Source organism: Dermochelys coriacea, chromosome 16 (genome assembly GCF_009764565.3).
Source record: "Dermochelys coriacea isolate rDerCor1 chromosome 16, rDerCor1.pri.v4, whole genome shotgun sequence".
Classification (NCBI taxonomy): Eukaryota; Metazoa; Chordata; order Testudines; family Dermochelyidae; genus Dermochelys; species Dermochelys coriacea.
This window is the reverse complement of record NC_050083.1, coordinates 9,024,410-9,046,924: the sequence shown is the minus strand read 5'-3', so window position 1 is coordinate 9,046,924 and position 22,515 is coordinate 9,024,410.

Sequence of the window (22,515 nt, the reverse complement as noted above, 5' to 3'; positions counted from 1 at the left end):
TTTTCCATATCGTTCCATCCAATGGCTTCTGGGCTAGGCTCTATCCTGGAGTACGTCTACATGGCATACTCCTTTCAGTAGCAGGTACAGCACATAGACTACATACCCCATAGCGTGGGTATAAATAGCAGCGTAGATGGTGAGGCACTGCTTAAGCAAGTAGAGTAAAGACACTCCTGAACCTTGTGGGTATGTGCCCTACATGGCGCTCTCCACGCCCAAGCCGTGCCTCCCCCATCAATTCTGCTATTTTTAGCAGTGTAATGTCATACTGCCTCCCTACTGCTGGAGTCTTTCCCCATTGCAGGGAAAAGCTCCTGAAACAGGAAGGCCACAAGGGAAGGACTCAGACAGCAAACAAGCAGCGGGGAAAGACTCCATGTTAGTGTCTTTCCCCAGCACAGTGAGTCACCGGAGCCTCTCCCCACAGCAGAGAAAGACTCCAGCAGTCGGGAAAGGCTCTGGCAGGAGGAAGGCAGTAAGGAAAGGAATGAATAAATGAGGCAAGTAAGAATTGTCATTCTTGTTTTACAGCCGAGCAAACTGCAGCACAAACTCAGGTGCAAACTGAGAAATAAGTCAAGGTCCATAGAGACCTGCGGGTCCTGACTCCCATTCTGCTGCCCTAACCATGACACAAAATTCCTTCCCAATCACCTCTGGACTTTGGCAGACAAAACAACTCTGCCAAGAGGGCTCTTGCTACATCAGCATAACAGGGATAACTCTGGCCATGCTGAAAAATAATTGAAGCAAGACAGATTGAATATACACATCAAAGCAATGGTCCCAAAACAGCCCAGCAGGACCAAAAGACATATCTGCATCGAGGAGTGGAATACGTAACAAAGGAATTGGCAGTGTTCTGTAAGATATGATTTGAACCAAGATAGAGCAATTCCAGACAGATTCTCCATGTGCTTCAAGCACTCCAAAAGGATACTGTTGTCCACTGTGCTGAAAGCAGTAGTGGTGAAGAGATTAAGGAGCACTAATAGAGAACATATCTTTAAATCAGCTTCCCACAAAAGATGAGTTGCACAAACTGTCCAAAGGGCAGTCTCAGGGCTGCTATGTCACTTGCCTGAAGCCAGCCTAGAATTTATGGTTGAGATCATGTGTAGGGAGTTGCTGCTGATGCTGAAATGCAGTGACCTTCTCCAGAACCTTGGCAATAAAATGGAAAACACAATAGGAGACCAGATCAAAATTTGACACATTAGTTGGTGAAAGAACAGGCTGTTGCAGAGCTTGAGAAGGCACACTGTATGGCAGTGAGTAAGAGGTGCCATCAATTAAGCACAGTCTCTTTTGGACGCAGACAGGGGATAAACTTTCAGCATGACATTGAGTTCCTGAGGCATTGTACTCGGTTTATCTTCTCTACAGGAAATTTGCCCAGATTAATATAGTCCCATTTCCACCCACAAAGTACAGCATAACACCAATGCTGGTCTTGATTCAGGAAAGCACTTAAGCATGTGCTTAAATTCATCCCTGTTTGGGAAAGCACATAAGCACCATTTTTGAAAAGGGATGCTTTCCTGTTTTGGGGGCTTGGAGAGAAAAAGTTAACTGTGATCTGGTTAACTAAATTGTCTGAATCAGGGCTTAAATCAACTCCTAATCGACTGTGTTAGGAGTAAACATTCCTGGTGGGTTGATTATTCCATAATTGCCTGTTGCAGGGTTTCTTCCATTTTCCCCTGAAGCATCTGCTACTGGCCATAGAGAATCATAGAATATCAGGGTTGGAAGGGACCTCAGGCGGTCATCTAGTCCAACCCCCTGTTCAAAGCAGGACCAATCCCCAGTTTTTGCCCCAGATCCCTAAACGGCCCCCTCAAGGATTGAACTCCCAACCCTGGGAGTAGCAGGCCAATGCTCAAACCACTGAGCTATCCCTCCCACTTAAAACTTTAGAGCCTACAAGTCATAGAATAAGGTTACTGGGCTAGAACGGGAAAGGTAATTGCTGTCTGACATATTCAACAAGATTGCTGCCACTTTGTACCCTGAACGTGGAGTTCATGCTGCTGCTTTTCATCTGTCACAATTTTGCACAGGGTCCAGAAACTGGCACATGGATCATAGGCTCTGAAGTCATCAAGAGAATGTTGCTTACATGGACAAGTACAGGAGAACCTTGCTAATTGCACTAACGGCTGAGAGATCCACTTGGGATTACTGAAGTGTGCCCAGTTCAGACACTGCTCCCTCATCACATGTCACCAAGGGCTGATCTTCCTCTGACCACCTCAAAGCCATGTCTTCAGTCCTGCGAGAATAAAGCTGCTTTCAGCCCTGACCAAAGCATAAGGGTGGTATGGTGAGACTTGCCTATTCCCTATTTTTAAATGAATAGGGAAAGCTATAGTCACACAGTTCAAGATGATGCACTGCACTGTTAAGAGGGAAACGCATTTACATGAGACAAAAACACTCCTGCTGAGGATTTACCTGCCCACAAGGAATGTAATCTTATCAACTGTTTCAAAGACATAAACTTTGACTTTATCACAAAAGTCCTAAACAGAGAGACAATCCGCTCTACTTGTGTTGATCTTGGGTTTCCAAATGCACTGAGGCCTAGTCTCCATTTAAAATGTAAGCTGACCTAGCTACATTGCTCAGGGCTGTGAAAAATATTGCATCCTGAGTGCAGTAGTTAGATTGACCTACTTCCCCCCACCACCAGTGTAGATGCAGCTACGCTGACAGAAGAATTTTTCTATCAATCTAGGCACTGCTGCTCGGAGAGGTGGATTAACTACATCAATGGAAAACCCCCTTCTGTTTAGGCAGGTAGCATCTACACCGGGGTGGGCAAACTTTTTGGCCCGAGGGCCACATCTGCATATGGAAATTGTATGGTGGGCCATGAATGCTCACAAAATTGGGGGTTGGGATATGGATGGGGTGAGGGCTCTGGCTGGGGATTCTGGGGTGGGGCCAGAAATGAGGAGTTCAGGGTGCAGAAGGGGGCTCCGGGCTGGGGCAGGGGTGCGAGTCGGGGGTGAGGGCTCCAGCTGGGGGCATGGGCTCTGGGGTGCAGGAGGGTGGGACGAGGAGTTCGGGGGGTGGGAGGGGGATCAGGGTTGGGGAAGGGCTTGGGGTGCAGGAGGGGGTCGGGGTGCAGGCTCTGGATCGCACTTACCTCAAGCATCTCTCGGAAGCAGCAGCATGTCCCACCTCTGGCTCCTACAAGAAGGTGCAGTTAGGCAGCTCTGCATGCTGCCCGTCTGCAGGCACTGTCCCTGCAGCTCCAATGGCCCCTGTTTGCTGGCCAATGCGAGCTGTGGGGGCAGTACTTGGGGCAGGAGCAGCGTGCGGAGCCCCCTGGCTGCCCCTATGCATAGGAGCCAGAGGGGGGATGTGCCACTGCTTCTGGGAGCTATGCAGAGCGGGGCAAGCCCCCGACCCTGCTCCCCATGAGGAGCTTGAGGGCTGGATTAAAACATCTGAAGGGACAGATGCGGCACCCGGGCTGAAGTTTGCCCACCCCGATCTACACTATTTTACTAAAGCCAGAAAGCTGCAGTTCTGTGGCTGTGCTGCTATACCGTAGAGATGCCCTGAGTGAAAACGTTAGCAGCTACCAACATTGCAAGGCCCAGTTCTGCCAAACCTTTTCTTGCACATGTAGCCTCATACAGTTGAAGGCCAGAAGGGATCACTAGATCATCTCATCTGACACTCCGTATATCACAGGCCACCAACATCACCCAGCACCCACACACTAAATCCAACAACCAAAATTAAACCAGAGTTTTCCAGCCCTCAGGAGACTAAGCCATTAGTGGCTTGTGCCACAGGCCTCATTAGATAGCCTTATGGACTTCAGTGGAGTATTCCTTCTTGAGGTCACTGGACACAGACAAACTCTCTGCTTCTTTCTGGCTCTCTAGGTCCCAGGCTAACTGAATACAGTTTGTTCTGCCTAGCGTTAGTATCCAGGGTTTCACTGAATCCTAGCCTGGATTGGGGAGATGAAAGGGTAAATTTAGAAAAGATAGCTTTCTGAAGCTCCTGAGAACAGGGTCATGATGCCAGGCATGACCTGCCATACAGCCTGGATGCAGGCTGTCCAAGGGCATGGGGGTCAGGAACAGGGCTGGAGCGAAGACGGAATAGGGTATGGACAAAGCTGACATGGGCTTGGATAAGGCTGGGGCAAGGCTGGGGCAGGGACAGGATTGAGGGCAGGCGAGAAGGTTGGGGGTTTCTAACACAGTGAGGCAGCGGGCGGATTGCTAGCCAAGTGACTGGTGCTGTAGCACAGACTAACTTGCAGGGGGCTCTGGTGGGGAGATTGAAATACCTGAGCCTGAGGTTCATCTGACCTGGGCCCTGCCCAGCATGCCTGAGAAATGCATCAGTGCAGGCTCTGCAGGAGGGGTGAGTCATTACACCTATTGAAGTGCCACATCTAAAGCCCTCCCCTGCCCCCCCACCAGCCTAAGGTGAGGAGCCACTGGACTCAGGCGTCAAAAGAGCCTGCGGGGGGCGGGGGAGGACAAATGATAAAACGAGGGCAGGAGTGAGGTCATAGGGTCAAAATCAGGGAACCAGAGGGGGATGCTGGGCAGAGAACCCCGGACAGCATCCACTGCTCCTTGATGGTGTCCAGGAAGCCAGTGGTCGCGGCTAGAGGAACTCTGCTCGGAGATATGACCTAAGGAAGGATTGGAAATAGGCCCCACAGTCGCAGAGCCCCCTCGTCCCCGTCCAACATCTTCGTCCTGATATAATGGATGGCCATCTTGGCCAGCACAAGGAGGGGGTTGACGAAGAGGTCTCATGACTTTGTGGGGTCATGGACGGGGTGTGCAAATATCAAGCTGGTCAGGGAAAAGTGCAGCCAAAACCTAAGGAGAAGGATCTGGAGGAACTGGAAAAGGGGCTGTAACCTGGTGCACTTGATGTAAATCCACGCCAGGGTCTCCCTTATGCTGCAAAAGATGCAAGTGTCAGGGTGGGGGGAGAACCGCACCAGGTACATGCCCGTGATCATGGCTACATGAAAGAGATGCCAACTAATATCCCCAGTGGGCTGTGTGGTGAGTCATTGCAACCGAGTGAGGAGCCCTGGTCTGGCTGTGGTGAAGGTCTCTGGAGAGTCAGAGAACTTCTCTCTCCAATTTATGAAGTTGGGTGAAGCTCTTAGATTAACTCAGTTGACATTTTTCTAACCTGCTCCCTTGACTATTAATTGCTATTGGACCAGTGCTGTAGGCCCAAACAATATTTATTATAAATATTACTGCTATAAGTCCTTTATTTGTACAAAGGATAGTGTAATTATTTCTATTACAGTAGCATGTAGAGACCCCCAACTAAGATCAGAGCTCCATTGTGCTCGGTTCTGTATAGATACACAGTGAAAGACAGTCTCCACCTGGAAGAGTTTACAGCAGTGGTTCCAAACTTTTTGCTGGCATGAATCCATTTTAATCAATTATTTCCTTCCACGACCCTAGACAACATGGATGACACCATTTTGAAGAGCAAACTGGAGTCCTCCAATTCACTGTGCAGAGCAAAATGGCATCCTCCTCATGGTAGGGACAGAGCTGTGACCCCATCTGCTGATGGCACAACCCCACTGGGCAGGGGAGGCAGGTTTGTATAATTTTTGGTGGTGCCCAGAACAGGTGCAAGTCCTGCCCCCCCGCCACACACACACACACACACACACCTGCCTAAGGCTCTGGGAGTCTGGGTGCTGGGTGTGGGCTCTGGGCTGGGCCAGGGGGTTGGGGTGCAGGAAGGGGTGCAGGATGCGGGCCCTGAGAGGGCGTTTGGGTGTGGAATTTGGGCTGGGGCAGGAGTGCGGGGGGGGGGGGGGAGGGTTGCGGCATTTACCTCAGGCGGCTCCCGAAAGCGACCCACACACCCCTCTGGCAGTGGCTCCTAGGCGGGGTGTCGGGGGTCTCCGCACACTGCTGCCCGCAGTCTTCACTCCCCGCAGCTCCCATTGGCTGCAGTTCCAATGGCAGAGTCGGTGCTCGGGGTGGGGGTAGCATGCAGAGACACCCCCACCCCAGGGACCGCAGGGGTGTGCTCTCCTCTTCCGGGAGTGGTGCGCCACGCTGAGTGAGGGCAGGCAGCAAGCGGCTTTATCCCTGCTGCGCTGCCGGTGGTGGCAGCAGGGGTCCCGGGCCCTTTTAAATCGCCCAGGGGCAACAGGCGGGGCTGGGAGACACTTCAGGGGTGGTGCACGGGGGCGGGAGGCGGGGCCGGGAAAGAGACCCAGCCCCAAGGATTGGTGAAGCTGGGCTTCCGTGCTCTAAATATTCCTGGAGCACGGACACCACAGGCCCATACAACTCGCCGCCCTGCCGCTGTGGGGGTCACGATCTGTGGTTTGAGAAATGCTGGCTTAGAGTCTAAATATCCTAGAAAACAGAGTGGGAGGAGGAAAGGAGGTATTATCTTCATACATATTTTACAGATGAGGGGAGTGAGTCTCAGAAAGATTGAGGGTGACGATTTTCAAAGGAGCCTGGAGGCAGTGGAGCACATCCATTCTAATGTGTGAGGCACCTAACCCCCTTAGGCTCCAATGAAGATCCCAGCCTAAGTGACTTGCTCTCAGAGGGACAGGATGCCTGTAGCAAAGCTGAGAATTGAACCTTGGTCTGCTAAATCCCAGGCCACTGGCTTAACCACACAGCTAGACTCTCCCACAGTATTTAATGTTTCAATGGAAAGTTTCACTTTCATCCTTTCAGAAACCTGAGGGAGCCCCTCCAGGCTACATGTGGTAAGGAATAGCAGCACTTCATCTGAGGTGGTCGGCTTTACCTCATATGGCCTGCATGGGTATACCCAAGCTGGGACACTGCCCACAATGCCGTGCTCTATTTGCTAATTCTGACACCCTGTTTTTACTTTATTTTCTAGAGCTTTGGAAAATAAAAAGATTTTTTTTTAATGTGATGTGTCAAAGTCACACATCGAGAAACTGACATCCACAATTTTCACATATCAGGGCGACTGGAACTGAAACTGACAAAATAAATTGCTGTTCACACGCTCCCACTGACTTTGTTATGTCCCCAGAACCATGTACCTCTTTTGTTAATTAAAAGCCCCCCCACCAACTGCATTGTGCCACTGCAGAGGCACAATGAATGGTCGGAAGGAGGGGAAACTTAACTTTCACAGCTGGCCATGGCCAACTAAGAAAAGGCAATTGTATTCCTGAGATACAAACAGTAATTGTCAAATGGTCTTCACTAACAGGGAGACGTCCTTCCGGGTACAGTTAAATACTGAAGGGCTAGCCCTCAGCTGGTGCACATTAGTACTGAAGTAAATGGAGTTATGTCAATTTGCACTAAGCGAGATCTGGCCCTCTGTCTGTAGGGCATTTTAAAAAGGAGCTGGGCAATTTTATAGAGCTAAATCCAGTGGCTTTTGCTCACCTAAATTCTAATTCAAACTAATAGGAGGTTTCCATAGCAAGGACCTACATCAGGGTCTTGAACTATGGCCGCTAATGCTTTTAGTTGTTGGGCTACATTCATTCCTGGTGTAACCACTGGAATCTGGCCAGTGAGTGCCACAACAGGAGTGTGTAGGCAATGCAATCTCATGCATCAGGATGCAAGCTGACTAGCTGCAGGAATGAGGATGGAATAAGTCTTGAGCTCTATGAAACACCATGGGTTTGGGTTGTCGGGGCCCATGTCACCATTTTCTCTGGTTCCCGGTCACGTAGCATAGTGGCTCCATACTATCACTCCTTTTTCAGCTCTCAGCACTGGTCTACACTAGGCATTGAGGTCGAATTTAGCAGTGTTAAATGTAACCCTGCACCTGTCCACGTGACGAAGCCCTTTTTTTCGACATAAAGGGCTCTTAAAATCAATTTCCTCATTCCACCCACGACAAAGGGATTAGTGCTGAAATCGGTTTTGCTGGGTTGAATTTGGGGTACTGTGGATGGTATTGGCTTCCGGGAGCTATCCCAGAGTGCTCCATTGTGACCACTCTGGACAGCACTCTCAACTCAGATGCACTGACCAGGTAGACAGGAAAAGGCCCGTGAACTTTTGAACTTCAATTTCCTGTTTGGCCAATGTGGCAAGCTGCAGGTGACCATGCAGAGCTCATCAGCAGAGGTGACCATGCAGAGCTCATCAGCAGAGGTGACCATGATGGAGTCCCAGAATCGCAAAAGAGCTCCAGCTTGGACCGAACGGAAGGTACGGGATCAGATCGCTGTATGGGGAGAGGAATCCGTGCTATCAGAACTACGTTCCAGTTTCCAAAATGCCAAAACATTTGTGAAAATCTCCCAGGACATGAAGGACAGAGGCCATAATAGGGACCCGAAACAGTGCCGCGTGAAACTTAAGGAGCTGAGGCAAGCCTACCAGAAAACCAGAGAGGCGAACGGCCACTCCGGGTCAGAGCCCCAAACATGCCGCTTCTATGATGAGCTGCATGCCATTTTAGGGGGTTCAGCCACCTCTACCCCAGCCGTTTTGTTTGACTCCTTCAATGGAAATGGAGGCAACATGGAAGCAGGTTTTGGGGACAAGGAAGACGATGATGAGGAGGCTGTAGATAGCTCACAGCAAACAAGCGGAGAAACCGGTTTTCCCGACAGCCAGGAACTGTTTCTCACCCTGGACCTGGAGCCAGTACCCCCCGAACCCACGCAAGGCTGCCTCCCGGACCCACCAGGCGGAGAAGGGACCTCTGGTGAGTGTACCTTTTAAAATACTATACAAGGTTTAAAAGCCAGCATGTTTAATGATTAATTTGCTCTGGCATTTGTGGCTCTCCTGGATATCTTCCCAATGCCTTTGCAAAAGGTTTCTGGGGAGGGCAGCCTTATTCCATCCACCATGGTAGGACACTTTACCATTCCAGGCCAGTAGCACGTACTCGGGAATCACTGTAGAAGAAAGCATTGCAGTGTATGTTTGCTGGCATTCAAACAACATCCGTTCTTTATCTCTCTGTATTATCCTCAGGAGAGTGATATCATTCATGGTCACCTGGTTGAAATAGGGTGCTTTTCTTAAGGGGACATTCAGAGGTGCCCGTTCCTGCTGGGCTGTTTGCCTATGGCTGAACAGAAATGTTCCCCGCTGTTAGCCACACGGTGGGGGGAGGCAAAATGTGACCTTGTTACAATCTTTTAATGAAAGCACGTGCTATGTATGTAATGTAATGTTAACAGCAAGGTTTACTGTGAAAGAGTGTACCCATTGTTCTATAAAATGTGTCTTTTCAAATACCACTGTCCCTTTTTTTTCCTCCACCAGCTGCATGTGTTTCAAGGATCACAGGATCTTTTCCTTCCCAGAGGCTAGCAAAGATTAGAAGGTGAAAAAAATGCACTCACGATGAAATGTTCTCTGAGCTCATGCTGTCCTCCCACACTGACAGAACACAGACGAATGCATAGAAGCAGACAATGTCAGAGTGCAGGAAAGCACAAAATGACCGGGAGGAGAGGTGGCGGGCTGAAGAGAATAAGTGGTGGGCTGAAGAGAGGGCTGAAGCTGAAAGGTGGCAGCAGCATGATGAGAGGAGGCAGGATGCAATGCTGAGGCTGCTGGAGGATCAAACTAATATGCTCCAGCATATGGTTGAGCTGCAGGAAAGGCAGCAGGAGCACAGACCGCCGCTACAGCCCCTGTGTAACCAACCGCCCTCCTCCCCAAGTTCCATAGCCTCCTCACCCAGACGCCCAAGAACATGGTGGGGGGGCCTCCGGCCACCCAGCCACTCCACCCCAGAGGATTGCCCAAGTAACAGAAGGCTGGCATTCAATAAATTTTAAACTTTTAAAGTGCTGTGTGGCCTTGTCCTTCCCTCCTCCACCACCCCTCCTGGGCTACCTTGGTAATTATCCCCCTATTTGTGTGATGAATTAATAAAGAATGCATGAATGTGAAGCAACAATGACTTTAATGCCTGTGCAAGCGGTGATCAATGGGAGGTGGGGAGGGTGGTTAGCTTACAGGGAAGTAGAGTGAAACAAGGGGGGGGGGATTTCATCAAGGAGAAACAAACAGAACTTTCACACCGTAGCCTGGCCAGTCATGAAACCGGTTTTCAAAGCTTCTCTGATGCGCACCACACCATCCTGTGCTCTTCTAACCGCCCTGGTGTCTGGCTGTGCGTAACCAGCAGCCAGGCGATTTGCCTCAACCTCCCACCCCGCCATAAACATCTCCCCCTTACTCTCACAGATATTGTGGAGCGCACAGCAAGCAGTAATAACAGTGGGAATATTGGTTTTGCTGAGGTCTAACCGAGTCAGTAAACTGCGCCAGCGCGCTTTTAAACATCCAAATGCACATTCTACCACCATTCTGCACTTGCTCAGCCTGTAGTTGAACAGCTCCTGACTACTCTCCAGGCAGCCTATGTATGGCTTCATGAGCCAGGGCATTAAGGGGTAGGCTGGGTCCCCAAGGATAACTATAGGCATTTCAACATCCCCAACGGTTATTTTCTGGTCTGGGAAGAAAGTCCCTTCCTGCAGCTTTTGAAACAGACCAGAGTTCCTGAAGATGCGAGCATCATGTACCTTTCCCGGCCATCCCACGTTGATGTTGGTGAAAAGTCTCTTGTGATCCACCAGTGCTTGCAGCACTATTGAAAAGTACCCCTTGTGGTATATGTACTCGCTGGCTTGGTGCTCCAGTGCCAAGATAGGGATATGGGTTCCGTCTATGGCCCCACCACAGTGAGGGAATCCCATTGCAGCAAAGCCATCCACTATGACCTGCACATTTCCAGGGTCACTACCCTTGATATCAGCAGATCTTTGATTGCATTGGCTACTTGCATCACAGCAGCCCCCACAGTAGATTTGCCCAGTCCAAATTGATTCCCAACTGACCGGTATCTGTCTGGCATTGCAAGCTTCCACAGGGCTATTGCCACTCGCTTCTCAACTGAAAGGGCTGCTCTTATCTTGGTATTCTTGCACCTCAGGGCAGGGGAATGCAAGTCACAAAGTTCCATGAAAGTACCCTGCATGCGAAAGTTTCGCAGCCACTGGGAATCATCCCAGACCTACAACACTATGCGGTCCCACCAGTCTGTGCTTGTTTCCTGAGCCCAGAATCGGCATTCCACCGCATGAACCTGCACCATTAGCACCATGATGCCCACATTGGCAGGGCCCGTGCTTTGAGAGAAGTCTGTGTCCATGTTCTCATCACTCTCGTCACCGGGCTGACGTCGCCTACTCGCCCAGTTTCACTTTGCCAGGTTCTGGTGCTGCATATACTGCTGGATAATGCGTGTGGTGTTTAATGTGCTCCTAATTGCCAAAGTGATCTGAGCGGGCTCCATGCTTGCCATGGTATGGCATCTGCACAGAAAAAAGGTGCAGAACGATTGTCTGCTGTTGCCCTGACGGAGGGAGGGGTGACTGACGACATGGCTTACAGGGAATTAAAATCAACAAAGGGGGTGGCTTTGCGAGAAACTGAATGGCCGCCTCAAGGATAGAACTCAAAACCTTAAGGATAGAACTCAAAACTGGGTTTAGCAGGTTGTCGATTTCACAGAGGGAGGGAGGAGAAAATGAATACAAAACAAATCTGGTCTATTTCTTGTTTTGAGCCACTTCATCTATCTTTATACATCATGCTGGCAGCAGACTGTACAGTACGACCGCTAGCCATTGTCACCTCCTGGGTGCTCGGCAGAAGAGTGTGCAGTATGACTGCTGGCCATCGTCTTCTGCTAGCTGCAAATTAAAAGACAGTGCACTGCCGGGAGGACTCAATCACCATGAGACGAAACAAGGGAAATGACCTGGCTGAGTCACTCCCATGTTTGCCCAGGCACACGGTTAAAAGAGCACCCAGGACTACATCAACGACGGCTACCAGTCATACTGCACTGTCTGCTGCCAAAAGGCAATAAACTGCTGCTGTGTAGCAATGCAGTACCACGTCCGCCAGCACCCAGGAGACATACGGTGACGGTTAGCTGAGCGGGCTCCATGCTTGCCGTGATATGACGTCTGCACAGGTAACTCAAGAAAAAAGGCGCAAAACGATTGTCTGCCCTTGCTTTTACGGAGGGAGGGAGGGAACGGGGGCCTGACGATATGTACCCAGAACCACCCACAACAATGTTTTAGCCCCATCAGGCACCGGGATTTCTACCCAGAATTCAAATGGGCGGTGGAGACTGTGGGAACTGTGGGATAGCTACCCACAGTGCAAAGCTCCGGAAGTTGACTGTTGCCTTGGTACTGTGGACACAGTCCGCCGACTACATGCACTTAGAGCATTTGTGTGGGGACACTCACACTCGACTGTATAAAAACGCTTTCTACAAAACCGACTTCTATAAATTCGACCTAATTTTGTAGTGTGGACATACACCCTCAGAGTAGAGGCTGTGGCCAAGTGAAAGGGGGCATGGCCAGAATCTCTCTAAACTATAACCATACACAGCTGCTGAAACGGTTCCTTAAGGCTGTAGCAAATGGGGTGGAAGTCAGAGGAAGAATGAGACACATGGGGTCTAATACCCTTGGTCCTATGCTAAGTGCACCTTGGCTGGATCCAGGAATTGGGCCCTAAATCTTATTCTTTGTTCTATAAAGTACCTGGTCCATTTGTTTTACAGGGAGGCAAACCCTACCCCTCTGGTGGAAGGATCTGGGGGGAACTCCACAAAGGGAGCCCCCAGGGACTTTTCCTATGGAAAAAGAGATGCTTCCCTGTGTTGTTCCTGAAGGATGGGGTGATTCAATTAATTGACTTTAACATTTTTCAGGTGGTTAAACTCCAGTGCAATTCTCTGAAAGCTTCCTCCCTGAGGGTCTATAGTTAGATCAGGTCATTGACATGTGTTAGCAGGATCCAGTTTTGATATGAAGGTAAAACAAAGTCTAAAATCAAACTGCAGCCAGCTGGAAATTGACTCCTGGGTATTCAGGAACAAGTGAGGGAAGGAATATGCTTTCCACAAGCATGGAAATCAATAGAAATTTATTAAGACTCTAGGTGCACGCTAGACGCTTGTCAGTTTGCATCAGTTTGTGTAAGAGACCCAGCCACTAACAGTGGTGTAGGAGTCATATTTACTCAGCCAGGTCTTGCCCATCTGTACTGTTCTCCAGGATAAAGAAGCTGCAGGTTTCACTTCAAAGCTTCCTTATTTAACAGTTACATAAATACAATAGATGAAACCATATTCAGCATTTTACCCAGAGAACCCCTAGGCTGTATCCAAATCTCTCTCTAGCCTACTTCTTATTGGATACTAGCAGATCCATCACTACACTATATGTCATCAGTTCTGAATCTTTGTAGTTGCTTCCTACTGGAAGATGCTTTTCTCTCCGATGATGTTTCTGACTCAGTTGTCATCCATCCAAAACTGAACTGGCTGGTGAATATGTTTGTGTGAATAAAAGCATCATGTTCAGCTGGTGGTGAGCTGTGGGGGTTGTGTTCTTAACTAGTATGGACACACTCATGGAAGTGTCTGTGAATTCCCAAAGTTTCACCTATTTTAGCTCAAATGTTGATTTGGCCAAATGTTCACTCTGGAATGTGCATTATGCAGAATACTTGATTTGTTACTTTTCTCTTAGAGAGAATGGCACAGTGCTCCCGTTGAGAAGAACATAAGAACATAAGAATGCCCATACTGGGTCAGACCAAAGGTCCATCCAGCCCAGTATCCTGTCTACTGACAGTGGCCAATGCCAGGTGCCCCAGAGGGAGTGAACCTAACAGGTAATGATCTAGTGATCTCTCTCCTGCCATCCATCTCCACCCTCTGACAAACAGAGGCTAGGGACACTATTCCTTACCCTTCCTGGCTAGTAGCCAGTAATGGACTTAACCTCCATGAATTTATCCAGTTCTCTTTTAAACCCTGTTATAGTCCTAGCCTTCACAACCTCCTCAGGCAAGGAGTTCTACAGGTTGACTGTGCGCTGAGTGAAGAAGAACTTCCTTTTATTTGTTTTAAAACTGCTACCCATTAATTTCATTTGGTGGCCCCTAGTTCTTATATTATGGGAACAAATAAATAACTTTTCCTTATTCACTTTCTCCACACCACTCATGATTTTATCTGTCTCCTCTTTTCCAAGCTGAAAAGTCCTAGCCTCTTTAATCTCTCCTCATATGGGATTTATTCCAAAACCCTAATAATTTTAGTTGCCCTTTTCTGAACCTTTTCTAATGCCAGTATATCTTTTTTGAGATGAGCGGACCACATGTGTGTGCAGTATTCAAGATGTGGGCATACCATGGATTTATATAACGGCAATAAAATATTCTCTGTCTTATTCTTTAATGATTCCTAACATCCCGTTTGCTTTTTTGACTGCCACTGCACTCTGCGTGGACGACTTCAGAGAACTATCCACGATGACTCCAAGATCTTTCTCCTGATTAGTTGTAGTTAGGGTTATTTTTTTCCAAATGTGCATTACTTTACATTTATCCACTTTAAATTTCATTTGCCATTTTGTTGCCCAATCACTTAATTTTGTGAGATCTTTTTGAAGTTCTTCACAGTCTGCTTTGTTCTTAACTATCTTGAGCAGTTTAGTATCATCTGCAAACTTTGCCACCTCACTGTTACCCCTTTCTCCAGATCGTTTATGAATAAGTTGAATAGAACTGGTCCTAGGACTGACCTTTGGGGAACACCACTAGTTACCTCTCTCCATTCTGAAAAGTTACCATTTTTTCCTATCCTTTGTTCCCTGTCTTTTAATCAGTTCTCAATCCATGAAAGGATCTTCCCTCTTATCCTATGAAAACTTAATTTACATGAGAGCCTTTGGTGAAGGACCTTGTCAAAGGCTTTTTGGAAATCTAAGTACACTATGTCCACTAGATCCTGCTTGTCTACATATTTGTTGACCTCCTCAAAGAACTCTAATAGATTAGTAAGACATGATTTCCCTTTACAGAAACCATGTTGACTTTTGCTCAACAATTTATGTTCTTCTATGTTATTTTTTACGATTGTTTCAACTAATTTGCCCAATACTGACATTAGACTTACCGGTCTGTAATTGCCAGGATCACCTCTAGAGCCCTTTTTAAACATTGGCATTACATTAGCTATCTTCCAGTCATTGGATACAGTAGTTGATTTAGAGGACAGGTTACAAACAAGAGTTAATAGTTCTGCAATTTCACATTTGAATTATTTCAGAACTCTTGGGTGAATGCCCTCTGGTCCAGGTGACTTGTTACTGTTAAGTTTCTCAATTAATTCCAAAACCTCCTCTAGTGACACTTCAATCTGTGACAATTCCTCAGATTTGTCACCTGCAAAAGACGGCTCAGGTTTGGGAATCTCCCTAACATCCTCAGCTGTGAAGACTGAAGCAAAGAATTCATTTAGTTTGTCTGTGATGCCTTTATCGTCTTTAAGTGCTCTTTTTGTATCTTGATCATCCAGGGGCCCCACTGGTTGTTTAGCAGGCTTCTTGCTTCTGATGTACTTAAAAAACATTTTGTTATTACCTTTTGAGTTTTTGGCTAGCTGTTCTTCAAACTCCTTTTTGGGTTTTCTTATTACATTTTTACATTTAATTTGGCAGTGTTTATGCTCCTTTCTATTTACCTCACTAGGATTTGACTTCCACTTTTTAAAAGATTCCTTTTTATCTCTCACTGCTTCTTTTACATGGTTGTTAAGCCACGGTGGCTCTTTTTTTAGTTCTTTTACTGTGTTTTTTTAATTTGGGGTATACATTTGAGTTGAGCCTCTATGATGGTATCTTTGAAAAATGTCCATGCAGCTTGCAGGGATTTCACTCTAGTTACTGTACCTTTTAATTTCTGTTTAACTAACCTCCTCATTTTTGCATAGTTCCCCTTTCTGAAATTAAATGCCACAGTATTGGGCTGTTGAGGTGTTCTTCCCACCACAGGAATGTTAAATATTATATTATGGTCACTATTTCCAAGCGGTACAGTTATAGTTGGACCAGATCCTGCACTCCACTCAGTATTAGATCGAGAGTTGCCTCTCCTGTTGTGAGTTACTGTACCAGCTGCTCCAAGAAGCAGTCATTTAAAGTATTGAGAAATTTTGTCTCTGCATTTTGTCCTGAGGTGACATGTACCCAGTCAATATGGGGATACCTGAAATCCCCCACTATTATTGAGTTTTTATTTTGATAGCCTCTCTAATCTCCCTTAGAACTTCATCATCACTATCACTGTCCTGGTCGGATGGTCGATAATAGATCCCTACTGTTATATTCTTATTAGAGCCTGGAATTACTGTCCATAGAGATTCTATGGAACATGTGGATTCATTTAAGATTTTTATTTCATTTGTTTCTACATTTTCTTTCACATATAGTGTCACTCTCCCCACCCCCACACGACCTGTTCTGTCCTTCCGATATATTTTGTACCCCAGAATGATTGTGTCCCATTGATTGTCCTCACTCCATCAGGTTTCTGTGATGCCTAGTATATCAATATCCTCCTTTAACATGAGGCACTCTAGTTCACCCATCTTATTATTTAGACTTCTAGCATTTGTGTACAAGCACTTTAAAAACATGTCACTGTTTATTTGTCTGCCCTTTTCTGATGTGTCAGATTCTTTATGTGAATGTTTCTTGTCTGATCTGGCCCATACTTTATCCTCTTCCATCCCCTTCTCCTGACTAAAACCTAGAGAATCTCTATCAATAGACTCTGCTCTAAGAGAAGTCTCCATCCGATCCACGTGCGCCTCTGCAGCAATCGGCTTCCCCCGCCCCATCTTTTAGTTTAAAAATTGCTCTGCAACCTTTTTAATGTTAAGTGCCAGCAGTCTGGATCCACTTTGATTTAGGTGGAGCCCATCCTTCCTGTATAGGCTCCCCTATCCCAAAAGTTTCCCCAGTTCCTAATAAATCTAAACCCCTCCTCTCTACACCATCGTCTCATCCACGCATTGAGACTCTGAAGCTCTGCTTGCCTACCTGGCCCTGCAAGTGGGACTGGAAGCAATTCTGAAAATGCCACCATAGAGATCCTGGATTTCAGTCTCTTTCCTAGAAGCCTAAATTTGGCCTCCAGGACATCTCTCCTACCCTTCCCTATGTCATTGATACCTACATGTACCACGACCACCGGCTCCTCCCGAGCACTACTCATAAGTCTATCTAGATGCCTCGAGAGATCTGAAACGTTCACACCAGGCAGGCAAGTCACCATACGGTTCTCCCGGTCATCACAAACCCAGTATCTATGTTTCTAATGATCGAATCTCCTATTACTAACACTTGCCTTTTCCTAATGACTGGAGTTCCCTCCTCCGGAGAGGTAATCTCAGTGTGAGAGGGTACCCCAACATCATCTGGAAGGAGAGTCCCAACTATGGGAAGGTTTCCCTCTGTTCCCGTTGACTGCTCTCCTTCTCGGGCCTTTCATCCTCCTTAACAGTGCAGGGGCTGTCTGACCAGAGGTGGGACAAATCTATAGTGTCCCAGAAAGCCCCATCAACATCTCTCTCTGCCTCCCTTAGTTCCTCCAGTTCTGCCACCCTGCCCTCCAAAACCCGTACACAGTCTCTGAGGGCCAGAAGCTCCTTGCACCGAATACACACAAACGCCACCCACACACAGGGCAGGTAATCATACATGCTACACCAAGTGCAATAAACAGGATAGCCGCCACTCTGCTGCTGGGCTTCTGCCTGCATTTTCTCCTACAGCTACCTAGGTTAATGATCGGATTTTTGTTTAAATCAAGAAGTTTTTATTATAGTTTAGTTTAAAGGTTTTTAAGAATGGCAAGTGTACCTCGCTCCCTTCCCACTTCCCTTCCAAACTCCCTGGTTGCAAAGCTCCCTGGTCACTTGCTCACTACTTTATAAAGCCCTGGCCTTCTTGATAGCCCTGCCCCCTAAGGCTCAGCCAATGAACAGAGGCTTCTAGATTTCAAACCTTGTTTAGAAGCTCACAGCTTCCAACTGCCGGTCACAGCACACGGTCCTTCAAACAAACAAACAAACAAACACACACAAGCTCAGCACACAGCAAGTAACCCCCAAACACAAACACACACTACAGACAGCCACTTACCCCAAGAGTCCCATATTTGCTCCTCCTTCACCTGGAGAACTCCCTCTCGAAATTCCCTGTTAGCGGTCCGTGGTTGCTTGCTCACATACCACAAAGCAAAAACATACCACAGCAATCTCGGCATTATGATACCAGCTCAGTCCAGTGGTCCATCTATTTCATTATCCACTCTGACAGAATCACATAGCCAGCCCCAGCTGCTTCAGAGGAAGGTGCAAGAAACCCAGCAATAGCTAATTATGGAATGGTCTTCCTGACCCCCTAAAAGTTAGTGGTTGGCATATTCCCAGAAGCATGAAGGTTGATATCCTCCCATTTTAAATTATCCAAACGTAATTGGATTTTACATGCCATATACGTTTATGCCATGGCTAAGGTGACCAATCACACACCATGAATAGTGAGAGCCAACAGCTCATTTACAACCTATAGGTTGAATGTTATTTGTTGCATTTGACAAATACTTGATATCCCAGCCTCAAGGTCCCAGCATGATAGCCCTTTAAATACACATAGTATGAGGCAGTCCCTGCCACAGAGCGCTTATAAGAGGAATGGGCAAGATAGGCATATCATCATCTCTATTTGTTAAATGAGGAACTGAGGCACAGACAGACTAAGTGACTTGTCCAAGGTCAAAGAGGAAGCTTGTAGCAGAATTGATTTAAGTCATGATGGTTTTAGTCCAATGCCTCACTCAGAGGGTGTCCCACTCTGAGGAACAGCAGACATGTTGGGTAGGATCAGCATCCATTTGTGAAAAATTCGCTCACCAAATACATGGCTAAGTGCACAATGAATATCTTTAACAAATCCATCCTGTGCTATTCCAGAGAGGGAATCAAATGCCTTCAGTATAAGACTCAGGAGCATTTTTCCTAGATTTCTGTTAAATGGCCTGTACAAAAATAGGCTCATCAGAAACCATAAGAAGTTATTCACTACTACCTTGCACATGTGTAAGATTTTTCACTAGTGTTTGTGAATGTGCACCAGTCCTTCTCCCCTAGTACATAGATATGGGGGAAAATTGTCAATTCCCCTGCATTTGACTTAGGCAGATGTTCGATAATTCCAAGAGAAAAATCTCAGCAATCTTTGCAACAGAAACTATCCTTCTGCAATTTGCCCCAAACTGTAGGTGAACATAAAAAAAACTATTTCACTTTCTCACCCCATGCCCAAACAAAACAAACATGCAACCCCAAGACACCCTGATTCTCCAGCTTTGCTGATACTTGGGCTTCCTTCCCACATATACACACAAAGGGTTCTATATAGCAGTCGTTTTAATCCATAAGAGACTCATTTTCACACAGCTACTTTTGCATGATGCACGTGCAGACAGGTTATCAGCTTTGTGGTTGTGAGTCACCAACGAATGCCAGTGAAAAAGACAGAACTAGAAGCTGAGAAAGGAGCCATTAGTAACTGCAGAAATTGTATTACAGAGACACTAGGGGTCTGTCAGTGATCCATGCCCTATTGTGCTAGATGCTGTACACACACACACACACACACACACACACACAGTGTATCAAGAAACTCCCTGCCCCAAAGAGCTTATAATGCAGGTAACTGTGGAAATAAAATTGTGAAATGAACCATGAGATTCAGCAATCTGTATTTCCTGAATAGGGATTTGCTGTCAGTGTTTAACCAGATATTCCAAAGTGCACAGCACCCAATATGCACCTATCATGCCAGAATTGTCTGCCCACTTAATTTGGAATTCAGACAGGAGCTGAGCACCTTTGAATATTCTGAACAAAGCCTTCACACCCTTTGACACAAAGGACTGAACAAGACAGTAGCCTAAAAATTGAAAGAACCAGGGGAAACTTTTGTAGTGAAACCCCAGGTGCAGCTTGCAAAGTTTAGATGTCTATTTTATTTATTTATTTTTAACTAATCCAAAGCCTGTGCCCCATTTTCTGAAATTCACCAGCTTTACAGTAAGCCTGAATTTTGGTCAAGTTTGGGCCAATTCATGGTTTTGGGTGGAAGTCAGGGAAAGTATAGTGGCATAGGCCGAGTTTTGCTTCAGGTGTGAACACACGTGACCTGAAAGGAGAGAGCCTGTGATCCAAAGCCACCACCTTTCACACAGTTCTAAAAATAGATAACACACCAAAGCTGGAGGTGTAGCAGGTCAGTAGATCTGAATGGCCAAACATTTCCAGAGCCTGAATCAATCAGAATTCTTCACAGCGATGATATAACAAGGCTTTCTTGCACACTCTTTCAAACTAGGTTCCCATGAGTGAAAACCAGAGGTCTCTTTTATCTCAAGGGACTCAGAAGATTTTCAAGGTGGTTCTGTTGTTTATTTATTTAGTCCCCAGACCTCTGTCAGTCTACAGAATACCAGAGGAGATGTTTTCCCTTTAATCTGCAATGCCACCTTGTGGCAACCAAGAATGAAAACATTCAAAGATCAGACAAGTGTTAGGTCTGCTTGACTGAGGACAAAAGTGTCCAATAATGTATGCAAGATATGCTTTGCTCATTCTGGATAAACCATCTTAAGGTTTTCATGCTTTGAGACCGCTGTCTGATTGATATGGATAGGGAGTTCCAGGAAGAAGACACTGCTGCATCTTTGTGGGACACTTGTTACAAGCTCCTGGGCTAACCGACCTCTTGTCCTGTATGCTCCCTGTCACCACACTTACACTCTACACCTCCTCAGGAAGGAGATGGTCCTATCAATGGACACCTAAGAGAAGAACAAGAATAAGCCTAGCCCAAAGCCAGACTGGGATGCACGAGGAATATTTCATTCCTATGAATTCATCTCATTCAGTCGGTGAAGTTCACAGTTTTCTTTTCAAGCCAGAAGGAGAGGCTGCAGTGATTCACTGGACCTGTCGGCCACATGTGGTTATATTCTTCCAAATTGTGTGTGTGCACATGTGTTACTCCTTTGAGTAGTAGCTCCCAGATTTGCTCCTCACTACAGATGTAACAAACCCATGTGAGAAATCCTTCTGATTCTCAGAGGAAAGGTGAGACGCCCATGGAGAAACCACTCCCCTGCCAAAGGGTGGGGCTCAGAATGGAATGAAGCAAAGCCATTGAGCACCTTTTTAGATTCTCTTTTAAAAAGCAATAATTGCTGATTTCTTCTCTACTCCCTCACTCCTATTTGCCCACTGCCATGGGAAAAGCACCACTAGCCTCTTTATTCCCCTCCCACACACACATTGCACCCTTCAGGCCAGATAGAGGGACGTGCAACACGGTTCACCACTAGTTCCTTCAGCGGAAAGGGGAGCAAAGCTGCTGGCATCTTCCCTCTGTACTGAGACAGGCATGGGCCCCTGTTTCTGGGATGTTCATTAGAAGCCCTCTGGCTTGGGGGAATCTCATGAAAGATGTCAGCTACTCACCAGTTGCAAGGCTCAGGTTTTACTAGTTATTTTCATCCAAAGACCTCAAAGCACTTAAAAACTATTTATGAAACTCAGCCCCTCATCCCACGAAGTTGGCAAACATTATCCTCATTTTGCAGATAGGGAAATTGAAGCACAGAAAGCTTAAGAGTATGTGGAGTAACCGTTACTGTTCTATACAGAAGACGTTGTTTTATTTGAACAAGTGCTCATGTTTTTAATTGTAGAACTATGACTCTTTCAGGAAAGCTATGAGCAACTGGCCCTTTATGCAATGGCAGAGAACATGCTGGGGACAGATCTGGTTGTCACAGCCTCATGGCATTTTCAGTGCACCACCCTTGCACTGCTCTTGGGTCTCCAACATCTTGCACCCTGAGTTACCATTTCCACTTGTGAGAAGCAGGCACAAAGTGGCTCCGCACTCTTTCTCCATCCCTCACTTGGGACCTGCCCTCTCCTCATCCATTCTCACGGGGACTGCAAACTGGGGTCTGAACACCCTCTCCACACAGATCAGGTAGTGGGATTCACCACAGGGATCTTTTCTGCTCCTGCCGGCCCAGGAGGAAAGATGCTGGGATTGTAACTAAAATGGGATTACATTTTTCAGATAGTTTGTTCCAAATAATTTGCAGTTTGGGGTCTGCTGAAACTATTTGTGAATTTGACCCAATTTGCTGAATAGTGCCTTAGCCACCAAACTATGGAATTTTATGGGATGGGTCTCTGAGTCTCTCCTGGTCAAGCTCTTCCATGTTGTATCAGATACTTGCATAATCATTGGGCCAAAGAGACAAAATGACCCTATAGTAGGTTGCTTGCATAGGAGACCCAACCTCAGTTTCCTGCTCAATCTGAACTATTTTGGTTAGATGAATTCTCCAATCAGGGAAGGGAAATGATATCACATGAGAAATAGCCAATGCAGTACAAAGTCGACCCTCAATATTCACAACAAACTTCAAACTCAAAGGAAAAAAGTAAATGAGAAACCACTGAAATAAGGCATAGATTTATGAATGTCACAGTCAGCTCTCAGACAACTCACAAACAGAA